The sequence below is a fragment of the Motacilla alba genome, chromosome 2, assembly GCF_015832195.1.
Source record: "Motacilla alba alba isolate MOTALB_02 chromosome 2, Motacilla_alba_V1.0_pri, whole genome shotgun sequence".
In the NCBI taxonomy this organism is placed as follows: Eukaryota; Metazoa; Chordata; class Aves; order Passeriformes; family Motacillidae; genus Motacilla; species Motacilla alba.
The window spans coordinates 82,300,986-82,317,211 of record NC_052017.1 but is presented as its reverse complement, the minus strand read 5'-3'; positions in this window follow the sequence as shown (position 1 = coordinate 82,317,211).

Here is a 16,226-nt window from a genome sequence, read left to right as displayed (position 1 = left end):
GAAGGATGGGTTTGACTCAGTTATCATCCTAAACCACAGGTACTTACTAATTTGTATGCCATCCACATAATGTTCCAGGTACTAATCTTGTACATTTGGTGAATAAAATTCTCATGAGGTGCTCTGGAACAGCTGTCCTATTTGCAGAGATGCTGGGTGTCTTGGCATGAAGAAGTCATCAAGACAGCCACGATTTGTTTATGTTGTTGTGCATCCCCCGCCCCGAGGTTAAACTAGCTGTACATGCCAGTTTAAAAGCATCCAGTTCCAAACTGGATACTTTTAACCTGATCTGGAAACCTGTAATGCCATTAAATGCCTTTTGTCTTGACACAGTGTACAACAAATTGGCATAACTTTTTTGTCCCGTATTTGGGTTTATTTCATTCCCATCTGCTTATATTCTTTGATGTTCCCAGTAATAACTGCCAGTCACTTGGGTCTCTTAGCTATCATCTGCACAAATAAAACCTGACACTGCTTTCATAAAATAATGTCAATACTATATCAAATTCTCCAGCATATTCCCTGCACAGCTGCACCAAGTGACAGAAGTAAAACTGCCATCAAACATAATTTATAAAATCATAAGAGGAGCTGCTTTTAAAAGCAAAGCTTAGCTAACTTGTAAATAAGATGACAAATCATGAGCAGGTTGGTTTAGGCTTTTTCTTTCCAGAACAGAAAAGGTCATAAGAAATGTTTTTGGTTTTTTTTTTTTTCTCATCTGCCTCCTCCTTACCAGAGGCAGCAATATAAATGTGAGAATAATCAGTGAAAAGACTTATCAAAAACAAAAGTAAATTTTTATGCCTCCCTCAATTTAGAAACAAAAATATAGGAGCCAAGGGAGAGACATCCAAGTGCTTTACAAATATGACAGGTTTTAAATTCTCCTTTCTGTCTGATATTTGCTCTTTCTGGTTGAGTATAGACACAACTTAGACATAGTCACAGTTGCATTTGGGATCTTAAAATGGTTAACATGTGCTCCCTACAGCTAGAGAACTGATGTATCAGTGTAGACTTCTTTCAGAACTTCTTTGCCCAGCATAACATCTTGTTTTAGTAACAAAAAACACCTCAAAACACAAGACTACCAAAAAAAACCCCAAAGTCCAGAAAATCCTTTGCTTTACTCACCTTTGTTTTAGATAAAATACCATCATGTAGCTGTTTCTAGCAGATATTTTAGAATCAGCCGGGCCTTTGCCAGTAAAGTGTCTTTTCTAAGACAAATTATCTTTTATATATAAAAAAGATAGCTTACTTAACCCTTCTGAAGCAAATACCATTACAGAGTCCTTTATCAAAAACCAGAAATTATTTAAAGACCAATTACTTATTCCAAATTACTAGACTGTAAGTTAACTATTTTGAAACCTAAGACATATTTTGATGTATGTAAACTGAAGTAATTATGAGCCATGGACAAGTGACCTAATTAGCTCACTGGAAAACATGAAATACTTGGAAAATTTTGAAACTGACACAATTTCAGCAAAGATGTTGCAGGAAAGATAAGCAACAGAAGATCATAAGGATGATGGTCATTTGCTTCCTTTCAAACTTAAATTGTCAGCTATCAATAGGTATATTTTAAAGGAATCTGAGAAAACAAAATTTTCAAGCATTTATTATTACCAAATAATACCAAGTATTCACATGCAGACCAGCATCATTATCTGTGTTAGAAGTGGAGATAAGGGAGCAGTGACTGCATCTTTCTGTACCACGTCAGTTGTAATATGGAGCATTATGATATTTTGGGTAAACCACTGGAAATGTCAATGCTTTTTGGAAGTTAACTGGGCATGTTTATCTTGGAAAATATATTTAGCTGTATAGATATATAAATTACTAAAAAGATGTGGATCAGGACTCTTGCAAAGGCTGCTAAGCAGCTACTCAAAGCAGTCTTGACTGTGGACCCCATAGTACAGCTATACCTAAATACTGTTTATAATTTTTAACAGAAAATTAGGTTGCCTTTTTCTCTTTGAGGCAACATCTTCTGAAAGACTAAGAAAGGATGTAGGATGACTAGAAGAATGTAGAATAAATCCTGCCTGTGGTCTCCTCACCAGCTTTCAAAACTAGCTAGGTGCTGAGGAGACAATCTTACCCTCTCCTAAGGATTCAAAGATGTGGTGAAAGTAGCATCCAGGAACAGGATGTAAAATTCCTGGAATCTTCTAGAAGAACCATGATGTGAAGCAGTTCTGATCTGCCTCTTAGACTGTGGTTTCACCAGTCATAATGAGACCCTGATCTTTGTTTGTGTTTTCTGTACTTCACTGAAAAATAAATAATTAATAGGAAGAAGAAGAAGAAGAAGAAGAAGAAGAAGAAGAAGAAGAAGAAGAAGAAGAAGAAGAAGAAGAAGAAGAGAGAATTTGAATTTAGGCAAAAAAATAATATGCCAGCAGCCCATATGAGAGCAATACACATCTCACTTTTGATTTGTAAGACATGATTACTTATGCTGCCCTGTACCATATTTGTAAAGTCAATGGTTAAGTGGTATTTACAGTGACTAATATAGGAGCATAGAAAGAATACTGTTTATAGAAGTGCCTTGCAGTGTTAAGACTTACCACCAATTCAGAATTGTGAACATAAGGAAAATTAGTGAGCAGCCATGATGAAATATTTCTGCATGGACTGACAATTACACAGACATTTCAGCAGATGTTCCTTAGCTCTTAAAAAATACTTCCTGAGGTAGCATAACTGGGTTTGGTGGTTTTTTTCTTTCTCCAAAACTGGGCAGAACACTGTTCATAAACTCCACATTTCACTATAAACATGGCCTGTTCTCAGTATGAATTGGTAGAATTACAATGATCAATTACCTTGGAGTAATCTAAATCCTGAAGCCCAGAAGATAACATCAGTCTTGTTTGGTTGGCTCACTTAGGGACTGTGACTCCAAAACTTATTACCTTTCCTCCCTTCAAGGGATGAAGTAATTTTACATCAAGTTTGAGCTGATAGCATAATTTTTCTATATAGCCAGTGAGATTTGGCAGTGGTTCCATGATTTTTTTCTCCTCTTGAGGAAGAATAGGTACAAGACAGTTCTGTTATTAATTTAGAATGTACCAAGGAAGTTGGAAAGGATTGTGAATTGAGAAGGCAAAAACATACTTCTATAAAAGAGCTTAAAATGCTGCAGCTGGGGCTTAAAAATCTTTCTCTCTGAGGTGCGACTCATTTAGACCTTCAAAACTAATAAGTATGTGGTTACATTTTCCTGATTTTTATAGCGCCTAATTGCAGCACACCAATACTGTGGCATGGTGGATAAACAACACTGAGATATTTCTTCATTTTTACAGCTCCTTAACAGCTTCAGCATCCTGTGGTCCATGAGAAGATATCTCACTAAAGATTGGTAGAATAGGGTCTTTCTAACTTCTAGGATCTCTATGGATAGGGCAGACAGACTCCTGCCATGCATGGTGTGAGCTGGGAATAGCACATTCTGTTTATGGGCACAGGATGAGAACTTGGTGACTCTCATTTCAAAGAGCCTCTGGCTAGTATGATGCTGTTGCTTGGATGGTATGTGGCGTCTTCACTGTTTATTCCTTAGGCTTTAGATAATCATAAATACCAGTAGAATTTTCTGAGTGATATTTGTTATGCCTACCTTCCTCAAGAAAGCGACCATATTTCTCATGCAAGGAAAATAAGGAGAGCCTGAAAATGAATATTAGGTGAACTACTGTTACTACACATTAGATGGTTCCTGAGAGCTGGGCAAAATTCGGACCTCAGAAAAAGAAAAAAGCATATGAGTACTACAGATTCACAGGCTAGGTAGTAGCTGGTGAGTATTTAATTAATACCTAGCTGCTGGAAATGGTCATGGTTAGATGAATTAAAGACCATGGCACTAAAACTACCTTTTTTAGCAGTCAACGTCTTTTAGTTCAATCATTTTGTCAATGTCTTTCCATTGTAGTTATTCCTATCACAGTGTTTCTCTGTGCTATGTGAACTCTGTGGCTGGTCTTGAAAGGGTTTTACTTTCATAATTGCCAATTTAACACATTTCATCACTATTATTTCCATCACTGTAAGCTGTATCTAAAGTCACATGGAGACTTTATGCTACTTTATGCAGGCTTTATATTGCTTTCAAGCTTTCTTTTTCCCCATAACTTGTCAAATGTGGCCTGATTTTGCAAAACAGCTGAATGTCATACACAGCCTCTGAGGGCTGAAAACTCCTTCTAGACATCCAGTTCATCCTACAGAACATGGTTTAGCCAGAATCAGATCGACCTAGAAGCAAATTACTATAAATCATACCATTGATGATGTTAATTGATAGGTTTATTGAAAACATAATCTAAGATTAAATACATAATTAAATTCTAAAGATAACTTGGATAGTGACCCAGAAAAGAAAAGGGGGGGGAAAAAAGTGAGAGAGGGAAAAAGAATAGGAATTCAAGACATCTTGATTAGACCTTGAGAATATCCACTATACATTTATAAAACAAATCCTTTATACCTTGTGTAAAACAATTAAGGCATCCAGGATGAATTGTTGCACAGTAGTACATCTCAAAATCATATTTATCTCAACCCTGACTTTCCACCCTCCTAAAGATAATGAAGACTTTCTAGAATGTTTCATTTTATCTTATACTTGTATGCTATCATTCCTGCATGTTTTTTTCTTTCCTTCATTGCAACCAACTTCTTGCAGTCTAAGCATCAAGTGTTAACTATGTGAGGCAGAGCTTTTCAGTCTCCTGTGTTACCAAGTTCTGTAGCTGCTCTCATATAAACTTCCCTATTGTGTGCACCTCAGATAATTTCTCAGAGTTTCAATGATTTATGTAAATAAGTCAGAAATTAACCATCATTCATGTATTATTCTTTACATATACCTGCATAAATACATATTCCTAGGCCTAAAATACATCAGTTACTTCATTAATATAACTGACGGCATAACAGAGACCCATCACTCATTTTGAGCTAATTGATTTAGCACGCCTCAATTTAAAGTAATCATTTTTGCCCCTTCTGTTCTACTCTGGTATTATCTATTCATTGGAGACACCTTGTACATTTTTCAGTATTGGAAACCTGTACGTTTTCCACATATCTATATTTGCTGTATATACTTCAGAAACAGACCTTCTCTGCTTTTTCTTTTCCATTTCTTTCTCTACTGTGATTTGACCCTGTCTCTTTCCCTGTCACAGTTCTAGGACTTAATGGAGTCTGCATCCCTGAAAACCAGACTAGATAAAAGCCCTGAGTAACCAAGTATGATATGACCCCTGATCCTGCTTTGAGCAGATGTTTAAATGAGATGACTTCAAGAGATCCCTTCCGACCTGAGATATCCTATGATGCTATGATCTGAGTCACTTTAATCCTTCATGCAAAGCAAGCCATCCTTTCCAATTATAGCATTAAAGAGAACATGAACTAAATGACAGTAACAGCAGGGACTGGAGGAGGCCTCCTCTGTGGCATGTGCCTGATGGGCTCTCAGCACCTTGTGGCAGTGCAGTGTGATATGCAATTACACTGGGATACATGATGTCATTCTTCATCTCTCTTTGATGTAACTCCTGTCTCATTCAGGGCCTTACTCAAAGGGGCATTCTGCACTCTTTTAGTCTACCTATTATGCTGCATGTGACTCTATCCACAGTTCAAGGCTTCCTTTGGAGACAAAAAATATTGTCTAAGCTTAAGCCTTCCTACAGTGCTCACAAGTACACTATGTGCTAGAGACTGTGATGTAGCCTACGTCCTATATTTGCATTTCTATAGCATTCAGCTACACACAGCATGGAAAGGAAGACTTGAGGCAATCCTCAGGAATAAACAGGTGCAGCATTCAACACCACATTCTGCTTTAACCCTCATAAGAGAGCCCTTTGAAATAAATTTATCTTCCATCTAAGAAGAGAATACAGATGTACATATTTGAATGAGCATAGACACAAATTGATCCTGTGAGGCTCTGCTCTGTGCCCCCTACACAGAGGAAAACAGGTGCCCTCCTGCTCTGCAACCAGTACTGTAGGCCGCTTGTATTCCTCAGTGTTTTCCAGGAGGCTGGTATATCCTTTTCTCCTCGTCACCCTCTCATGCTACAAGAGAGTCATACCATCCAGGCACCATGCTTTTTGGTGCCTTAGAAGACCCACCTCTTCATACACCACAAAGACAAGATGGGTCCTTTCTTTCCTTCTCCTCAGATGTTAGCAGAAAAGAAGATGGGAAAAGAAAACCTTAACGAGGGACCCAATGCATCCAACACCTTGTTGTTGCAGTTAAGGATTTTATATATATCCTAGTGACTGAAGCTACTTTATCATATAACACAATACTCAAAAGTATTTTTCTTAACTGCCACAGTTCAATTTCATTAGTTACCAGTACTCAGAAATCTCTAGGTAAATTTCTTTACTACAAAAGCTGAAAATATATTGCAGCATACTTTTACAATTCCAAAGCTCTAACTTTAAAATATTGGCCTACGGGTCTTCAACATGAACATTTTTAAGATTTGCTGGAAAGTCTGAAGGGAACAACACTTCCACAAGTAAAAGGTATGAAAATAAAAGGTTGTATTTTTATAATACTTTTTAACCAACTTAAGAGTTGACTGTGCTGGAAGAACTATGCACCACGGTATATCTCTTGCCTTTGGCAAGAGAACTGGAACTTTACATCAAAGAGAGGAACCTCAAAAGATTTGGTTATGCTTAGATAATGATCATCTTAGCGATTCAGTGTCTGCTGTACTTCAGGCACAATCATACATCTGGACCCTTTTGTTCTATCCTTTGACTTTTTCAGAAGGTGACTTGAAAGAACCACTTCCTCCACCTTTAGAAACTTACACTGTTTGGGATGGGGGGAAGGGGGTGCTATATTTTTGTTTTGTTTTGTTTTTGTAAGGTTTTGTGAGTTTGGGGGTTTTTGGTTTTTTTTTTTTTAGTTTTTTGGGGTTTTGGTTTGTTTGTTTTTTTTTTTTGCCTTATTTTGGTTTTTAGAGTGAAAGATCAAGCTGATTAGTAACCAATTGATTTTCAGGCAAACCTTTGTGAGATATATTTCGCATAGCAGTTCTGTTAGAATTTGCTTCAAGTAAGTTGAACATCTGCACATCAGAAAGCAAACAAACCCCGAGTTAACATTTTCTTGTGAAAATCAAAGCAAGCAGTACAAAGCAGCACTCATTACCTTTTCCTGCTTGGTAAGACAATATTGTTTTGAAGAAATCATCTTGGAAGGAAGCAGCTCTTCAAATGTCTACTTCACATAGTCATTTTATCAGCTAAGGTTAGTGTAACACAGTTAAAAGTTTTAGCCTAGTGTTAAATGTTAGTTCTATAAAATGACATCAAACATATTCCAGAGCTATTGCTTTTATTGTGTTATTAGTACAGTTCAGCTTTGCAGGTCCTATGTAAAGACACACAGTTTCCAGTCTGTACACATGCCAACTCAGAAAGCCAAAAAATTGTATGTTTTTTTCACAGACTAGCACAAAGCAATGTTTTTTCTTCTTTGATTAGCATAATAATATAGTAACATCTTCTAGTCAAAGAAAAACTACTTCCTATCTTACACATGCTTAATAAATGTTGTAAAGTACATGTAATGCATGTGAACTATGTAGCATGTATGACTTCAGACCTGACTGTTTATCCTGCTTGTTAAAGTGATTCAGGCAATAGACCGGAAGACATTTTAAACATCTTTGCTTCTATGTGTTTGTTTTCTTTTCATAAAAATTTTAAGTGTTTCTGTGTGAAGAGATGAAAAGATGCACTAGTGTGCATCCCTGGAATCTCTTTCCAGGAAGACCATGAGTGTTGTCAGAAACCTACGTGTGGGGGCCAGAGAGCCAGCCAACACCCAGGTTGCTTCCCTCCCCTGGAGGGCTAACCCCTGAGCCACAATGTTAGGGCGGGCAAATGTCACCCCCCAGAGGCCTTTGCAGTTTTATGTTGATTCTTTTTTACCCATTGGTCCCTTTCCCCACGCTCTGCACTTGAGCCTGTATCTTGTTTGTTGCCAGTTTAACCTCGCCCCTTGTGTTCCCTGTATAAGCCCCTGTTTTTTTCCCTGTTCAGAGAGCTTCTGTTCCTGGCTGCCTTTGCAGAGGTAGCTACTCTTAATAAAGGCTTTTACTCTGTAGAACACTATACAGAACTCCAGTCCCTTCTTCTCCGTGTCGCCTGAGAGCTGAAGCCGAGCTGAAAATCACTTGCTGGGCTGGGAGAAGGATGTGCCTGTGCTCCTGAGCTGTCCTTTTGAGGAGATTTCTTCGGGGAGGTCATGGCACCCTTGCCACCACCCACCGCTGTGGCAGTTAGGAATCTGGGAAAAGTCTCTGGGTGTATGGTGTGGAATGTAGTCTTCTGCCCTCCCTCTGGTCAAGAATTTAAAAGAAGGAAAAGGTTTCTGCATAGTCTCATGCTTTTCCAGTCTTTTGGTTGTATGGCTCAAAAAGAAATCAAAATAATTGGCTAAGGAGGGTAGTGGGGGTGTGGCTGTAAATCTTAATTGGATTTGATCTTGTCCCCAAACTGAAATGGTGACCTCAGTCTGAAATCAGATGAAAGATGAGTTTTTCCTGCTTAACCAGCATAATTTTTTGAAAATTGCTTCCTGGAGATATTTCCTTAGAAACTCAATCAGATGTACTTAATCACCAAATCTGATGTACTTAATAGAGCTGAGGGAATTGGATTTCTTCAGCCTGGGAAAGAGAATGCTTAGGGGTGACCTACTTGTGGCCTTCCAGTACCTGGAAGTAGCCTACAAGAAAAAGAGGGACTTTTTACAAGAATTTTTAGTGACAGGGCAAAGGGGAATGGAATCAAACTAAAATAGTGTACGTTTAGATTTAGATTAGATATAAATCAGATTAGACATCTAATCTAATAGATAAACTGATTTAGATTAGCTATTAGGAGGAAGTTCTTTGTTGTGAGGTGGTGAAGGATTTGAACAGGTTTCCCAGAGAAGCTGTTGATGCCCCATTCCCATAGGTGTTCAAGACCAAGCCTGGACGAAGCTCTGAGTAACCTGGTCTGGTGGAAGGTGTCCCTGCCCATGTCAGTGGGGTAGGATCTAGATGATCTTTAAAGTCCTTCCAATCCAAACCATTCTATGGTCTGTGAAAGAATTATTTGTTCATAAATATTGTTTAATTATTTGTAAATATGTTAAAAAAGAAGAGTGACCGCCAGGTTTTTGCTTTCAAAGACTGAAATGCAGAATTATAAGAACTGTGAGTGATGAAGTTGTAGTAGGGTTGCTATTGAACTTGTGTCCAGCTACTGAAAATAACAGGAAAAAATCTTTTATTTTCACATCACAGAAAATAGTCCAAGGGTTAGGAAACATTTGCAGAACCCAACAACCTTGCAAGTAAGGACACAAACCCGTAATGCAATTGAACAAAAAGTTCAATAATGTTGAAGATCCTTTTCCCTGAGTTTTCAGACTTAATGAGTCAATAAATGCTACTAAATTAAAGTCTAGCTGGGGCTGAAAAGCCTAAGAAATTTCTGTAATGAAACAAGAAACATCCCTAGACTTACACTATAGTTGCTGTTGATGTATCTAGCTCAAAATTTCAACTAAATTCCATGTATAAGACAACCCCATAAAAAAGCTGAACTAAGAAGAAAATAGCAGTTAAAATCTGACAAATGCAGATGATTTAGGGGAACTGTATTGGATTTGTAGGGCTAAGCTTTGGTAGCAAGCTGGGCTACAGGAGTGACTTCTGTAAGAAGCTGCCACAATCTTCCTCCATATCCAGCAGAGTCAATCCCTGGCAGCTCTAAAGACAGAAGTGCTGCTGATCAAGTCTGGGCCAATTGGAAATTATGGCAACACCTCTGTGATAACATATTTAAGAAGAAGAAGAAGATTAAAAAAAATTATTGTGCAATTGAAGTTGCAGAGGGAGAAGAGCAGAGTGAGAAAATGTGAGAGACAACCCTGCAGACACCAAGGTCAGTGGAGAAGGAGTGGCAGGAGGTGCTCCAGGTGCCAGAGCTGAGATTCCCCTGCAGCTGGAGGTAAAGACTGTGGTGAAGAAGCGATGTCCTTGCAGCCCATGGAGAACCATGGGGGTGCAGAGATCCACCTGCAGCCTACGGAGGAACCCCATGCCAGAGAAGGTGGATGCTTGCTGAGGGGAGGCAGTGATCCTGTGGGAGGCTGTAGAGAGAGGTACCCTGCTCCTATGCTGGAGCAGCCTGTCCTTGAAGAACCTCACCCCATGGAAGAGTGACCCACAGCAGCAGCAGTTTTTTTTGCCCCTGGGATGGACTCACATTGCAGCAGTTCACACAGAGCTGTTGCTCATGAGCTCGACTCATGTTGGAGAAGAGAAGTTAATGGAGAACTGTCTCCCTGGAAAGGACCCCACGGTGCAGAAGGGGAATGATCCCTCTCCTTAAGAAGTGGGAGAAACAACCTGTGATGAACTGACCATAAACCCCCATTCCCTGCCTCCCTGTGCCACTTGAGAAAGTAGGTAGAGCTGAGAAGAAGGAAGAAGTGAGTGGAAGGTGTTTTTAATGTTTTGCTTTATTTCACATGATCCTGCTCTGATTTTGTAAGTAATAAATTTAATTAATATCTCTAATTCAAGCCTTTTTTTGCCTGCAATGGTATTTTGGTGAGTGATCTTTCCTGGTTCTTTGCTCATGAACCCTTCATTATCCTTTTCCTCACCTGTCCAGATGCAGAGGGGAGGGGAGGGATAGAGAGGCTTTGATGAGTGCCTGTAATCCAGCCAGGGTCAATACTCTACAGAAACACATAAACAAGCTCATAAGAAGAAACTAAGTAACTTTTTTCTGCCTTGATTGTCTGTGGGCTGTTAACACGGTGAGACTTCTCATTGTGATTCAAATGACAAGTTAGAGCAATGCCTTCTACTCTTATGATTTTAAATTTGTAGCTTAACTTCTCATCAACCTTCTCAAGATGTGCCCATATGCAAAAGGTAGGAAATAAAAGCCATGAGCCTGGTCAAACCCACAGAATGCTTCACACTCCTACGTTGTACTGTTTTCTCCAATACATGTCCCGGTGGCTGGATCGGTATGCGCAGCACAGGAGGATTGGTAGGAGTGACAGAAAAGATCATTCTCTCTTTCACACTTTCTCTTTTCAGCCCATGCACTAAAGCAGTGCAGGTTACTGCAGGCTGCCTCCACAGGGACTTCTGCACTTCCCCCCACTCCAGGAACTGCAGCAGTTCTGACACACCATCTTGCAAATTAGTTGCTTAAGCTAGTTGTCAAGGTAAATCAAGAGCAAGCAGATGGATCACAGAAGGAATAGAAGTTACTTAAACCTCTTATAACACTTATTTCTGTTCCGTAGTCATTGATATTCCACTCCTTACATAACAAAATTAAAGTTGGTCCTTATTTAGGTATACAGCTATATTTTATTTCAAGACATGACAGAGTAATTTGAATCAGTTTCCTAAAATTATTTTACTATTTTCCAGGTGGAAGTAGTTCAAGAATTTCTCCTATTTGGTTTTTAGCAGGCACAATGTACATTTCTTTAGCTCTTCTTGAAGAAGGGAACCGAAAAATATGTTTCGTCCACTGGCATCCTTTGCTTGATATAAATGAGCACTGTTTCACATTCATGACATATTCAATTTTTGCTCATTTTTGGAATACATCAACAAAAATATTCATGTGCATAACAGATGTTAGGTACTGCTATCCTCCAATTTCTTACAGCTATGAAAAGTAGAATTAGAAAAAAACCCAAAATAACAACACAAACGCCTTTAACTTTAAAGAATACTTTTACATTCTTGTCTCCTAATCTGAAGGTTTAAAATCTCTCAAGACTACCACGCAAGGGATAAGATATTTCTTCTATAAAATCTGATACAAGAAGCAAACAAAGACCTCTTCAGAATCCACTGGTATTCCTAACTGAAGTTTAAATACATATGTTTATACAAAAATTATCCTGAGACACTGAACAGTAATGCTTACACATGCTAAGAATCAAAACCTTCCTCTAATGTGCCCCTTTTTATTGAAAGGCAGCTCATGGTAATTAGCCCTTGAAAATTACAAATGCCAATCATTTGCTTTCAGCCTACATTATTTTGGTAGGGAAGGTTATTCTAGTCCTATGGGGTCAACAATGGCAGGTGAAAATAATTTAGTGAAAGAACATCCTGTCTCTTATCCCTGAAGAAAACCCTAAGGGAAAAAAAAAAAAAAAGCAACATCAAAACTGTAGGCATCAAATAAGCAGTAAGAATGACAGTTTTCCCTTATAAATTAATGTTTCTGTGACTTCTGAATACAAGTATGCTGAAGAAATAGTTATTAAGGAAAATCTGGTAAGCAACTTTTTTTACTTATGTATTTAAGAAAGCTATATCTATCTTTTGTTATCAGTCAGCACAGGGGAGTGCCAGTGACAATTCCAGATGGCTGTTGCTCCTTGACTTGTGTTCTATTGCATGAAGGCAAAGCAGGTCAGGAAAAAAAAAAAGGAAAGATAAAAAAAAAAAGGTCAGTCAAGAAAGAATTTTAGTACCTCTAAAGTACCTTTCCATTGTGAAAATTTAAACTTGTCTCAATCAACCTGTCACTTCTTTGAAAGGAAGTTGGTTTTGGCAGATATGAATAAAAGGTCAACAGAAACCCCAAATCCAGAAGAATCAAAAGGATTGCAGCCTGGAGTGAAGCAGACCATGTAAAGATAAAAAAGGATAGACTATCATAGTTGGAATTCCCTCTCCTGTTTCTTCTTTAGTCCAAAGTAAGAAATAACTTCACTGATTGTGACATGAGAGATTGCTTCTTTATCTCCACTGATTCAACTGCAAAGTACCACTCTCACCTGCTTAAAAGAGGAAAAACAACGTCATTCAACCATTTTATTGCAAAATCTTATAATCAGTAGGCCTAAATATGGAATATGGCCTAAATATGGAGGAATGATGAGAATTTCATGTCTTGGTAGGCCTGAAAGAACAATCTGGAGATTAAATAAGGCACAAAGCAGGAGAGCTTCTAAAACCAGCCATGAGAAGTACTAGTCAGAGACTTAAATGGAATTTTTGTGAGCTGAGTAGCCTAATTATCTTTTACCATATCATATCACAATAGATCACATTTTCAAAACTGACTTTGGTTCTTGTCTGCTTTTCTTAGACTCATGCATCTGTGAATATTTAGAAGACTATTTAAGTAGAAGTTTGAGAGTTTGAGTTTCTGTTTCAAATATTTTCTTGATTAGTAAGTTTTAATATACAAGTAATGGAAATGTTGAATTTTGCATGACATCATTTCTATAACTCCAATATAGACAGGACTTATTTGAAGTTGAAAAGACTGTTATTTCATTTGGGAAAAGATAAATACCCAAGAAAGTGCTGAGCTATCAAAACAATTCTGAGATACAAATTACATCCTGAGCTAATCATTCTCATTCACTGGCAAAAGCATCTTCCTTCCTTGCTTGCATACAGTAGTAGAAATAGCAGCTGCTGTTGAAATCTCCCCTGGAGATTGTTAGGATCTCCATGAGGAAAAGCTTTGCACTGGAGGCCAACTTCAATAAATAACAACAGCAACTTTATTGCATCTGATAAGCTTTTTACAATGATACAAAAAGTTGGTACTTATTTTCATACGTGTCAGCTGATGGAAATCTTTCTAAATATACTGTAACTACCCACCTATGGAGGCAAATCCTTATGTCTTGTGCTTCTGCCCTAATGGGAGGCTCCATGTCCCCTGCTCTCACAGCTTAGTACATGAGGTGCTCACTGCAAGACATAAGGCATTGTCCTTACAGTAAATTGCTGAAGCCAAATGTCCTTCTAGATGACTTTCAGAGACCTTTGGTTCCCAGAAAAGTAGATGAGGAACTTTTAAAATTCTGATCGATTTATGTGATTGTTTATAAATACACATTGCCTTCCCCAAAGCCACAAGAACTGTGAAAATAGATTGCTGTGGAATGCATATAATCTTTGGATTTCAGGGGTTGAAGAAAACATTTTTATTGCTCTAAGATTTTGAAACCAATCTTCACTCTCTGAATTACATGGGAAAGGCATTTTAGATGCGTTAGTAGCACAAATATAAAGGAAGTGCTGAGGTTTCCACTGAAGACTGTTTTATGGTGTCATAGTTGATCTCCTAAAATCAAACACTTGATCAACAGTTTTGGAAAATGCTGCTCATGTTTACTTTAGTGCAACTAAGGTCAGAGCTACTCTAATCATTGTTTGCTTTTAACACAACCTCCAAATAAATTTCTCTATGATAAATTAAATATTGACAAATAATCAAGTATTTCTGAGCAGTCATCAGTAACAATAAGAATAGTCTGTTTAAACTATAAAATTAAAGAGTGCCCAATAGAAGAGCTTGAAGAAGCGTGTTGTCTTTTAAAACTAAGTTATGAAAGTTCCTTTGCCTTCTGTATTGACTCTTATTATCTTGTATTGGCAATTTAATGAAGACTAATGACCAGGTCAACATTTCTTATGCTACTGATCTAAAATTTTAAAAAGGACACAAAAAAAAATCAGTGTCTTCAAACTGCTCTCTATGGAAACCACACTGTATTGTAAGAAGAACAGTTTATAGCTTCATCAATTTTTAATGAAGTTATTAATTATTAATATACTGCTTTTTTCCTTACTTGTACCTTGATTATTATGTGTTCTACATGGTCATAAATTCTTAAATTAGTGTATTGAGAAGAGGTACTAAAAACCTCTGAATTAGGGAATACATAACAAAATGTAGCATACTAATACCACTATATAAAGGGAAACTATTCATGACTGGAAGTTTGACATATTCAACACATGGAGGAATAGGCAGGTTTCCACTACTGTATTAATTCTTCAATACCATATTTTTGAATAAAAAATAGGAAAAATTACATAATTGTGAATATAGCTATAGTGAAATATTTTTTTAAGAAACAAATATAATCAATTACTTAAACCTTGATATTAAAGCGCCAGAGAATCTACTGCAAGTAGGAGATGGAAAAATAACTTTTCCTTCTCCAATTACTGTATATTTTCTCTTACATGAGTCCAACTGTTTGGATGAGATGGTAAGCATCTGAAACTTCTCTTAAGGTATGACTTCAGTTCAACTCAGTTACGGTTGCCCTTTTATGCCATGCATTTCATGAGGGAGAACAGAAGTGCCCTTCTGGAATTAAGCTTTTCAGACCTCTGTCCATTGGCATGGAAAATTGTCTATTCCACTTTCACTCTCCAAGGATATTATTTGAAAAGTATAGTCATAGGAGTCAGGATTTGCTGAAGAATAACCTAAGTGTTTTGCCTGGGTACTCTGCTTGTACTGACTTAGTGAGAATATTCACTTTCCATCAAGCCCAATCCCTGTTCAGTTGTTACCATAGTCTTCCCCATATTAATAACATCTTGTTTGAGTCTGCTGCTCATCTCACATTAGTCAAAACCTGGATCAAAGCCAGATGAAGTTAACAGATTTATTCTGCTGTAAGTCCAGTGTAAAAGAAATTACTTTTCATGCAGATTGACTTGTCTTGCTTTTCAGATTTCTTTGCCCATGCATGTAAAGCAAACCACTTTATATGCTACTCAAGGATAAAAACCTGTCATGCAGAAATCGAAATTTACATCCAATTTATTTTTCCCTCAGTAGATGCTCTGTCAAAGAAAGTAAAACATAAACAGTTGATATTTCTTCCCAGACAGATCTTTTGAGCTGTATACTCTTCTATCAAAATTGTTTTTGTGTCTACCCCAGGTGTCACCTTACTTGAAATTTTAGCTATACCTTTGTTACAAGTATAATGCTTTATCATAGAGAGTGATAGGTAAAACTTTGTGGTTTTGTAAGTTGTGCTTTCACAGTAAACAATGTCATCTAGTACAAGAAATTAAAATAAGTGCTACGAAGTTATACCAATACAGTAGTATGATGCCCCTACAAAAGTTGCAGTCACATTGATTTTCCAGACCTGTTCAAACTACTTGAATTGATTCACTGAAATTTTAAGACAACAGAATAAGCAGTTGAAAAACAAAAAAGGGATGAAGGATTGACCTTTTTTTACTTTTCCAGTTGGTACTACGGGCTTTCTAATCTCCTGCATAACTATTTCACAAGAATTGTACCTGTGAAGTCATGGGATTTGGG